Source organism: Physeter macrocephalus, chromosome 11 (assembly GCF_002837175.3).
Source record: "Physeter macrocephalus isolate SW-GA chromosome 11, ASM283717v5, whole genome shotgun sequence".
NCBI lineage: Eukaryota > Metazoa > Chordata > Mammalia > Artiodactyla > Physeteridae > Physeter > Physeter macrocephalus.
Genome location: NC_041224.1, coordinates 36,745,183 through 36,746,050, shown reverse-complemented (window position 1 = coordinate 36,746,050; position 868 = coordinate 36,745,183).

Below are 868 nucleotides of genomic sequence, written 5' to 3'. Positions count from 1 at the left end.
TCTCCCTCCCTCCCACCGTCCCTATCCCACCCCTCTCGTGGTCACAAAGCACAGAGGTGATCTCCCTGTGCTATGCGGCAGCTTCCCACTAGCTATCTAATTTACATTTGGTAGTGCATATATGTCCCTGCCACTCTCTCACTTCGTCACAGCTTACCCTTCCCCCTCCCCATGTCCTCAAGTCCATGCTCTAGTAGGTCTGTGTTTTATTCCTGTCCTACCACTAATCTCTTCATGACATTTTTTTTTCTTAGATTCCATATATATGTGTTAGCATACGGTATTTGTTTTTCTCCTTCTGACTTACTTCACTCTGTATGACAGACTCCAGTTCTATCCACCTCATTACAAATAACTCAGTTTCATTTCTTTTTATGGCTGAGTAATATTCCATTGTATATATGTGCCACATCTTCTTTATCCATTCATCTGTTGATGGACATTTTGGTTGCTTCCATGTCCTGGCTATTGTAAATAGAGCTGCAATGAACATTTTGGTACATGACTCTTTTTGAATTATGGTTTTCTCAGGGTATATGCCCAGTAGTGGGATTGCGGGGTCGTATGGTAGTTCTATTTGTGTTTTTTTTTGTTTTTTTGTTTGTTTGTTTTGTTTTTTGTGTGTTTTTTTGTGGTACGCGGGCCTCTCACTGTTGTGACCCCTCCCGTTGTGGAGCAAAGGCTCCGGACGCACAGGCTCAGCAGCCATGGCTCACGGGCCCAGCCGCTCTGCAGCATGTGGGATCTTCCCGGACTGGGGCATGAACCCGTGTCGCCTGCATGAACAGGCAGACCCTCAACCACTGCGCCACCAGGGAAGCCCTATTTGTAGTTTTTTAAGGAACCTCCATACTGTTCTCCATAGTGG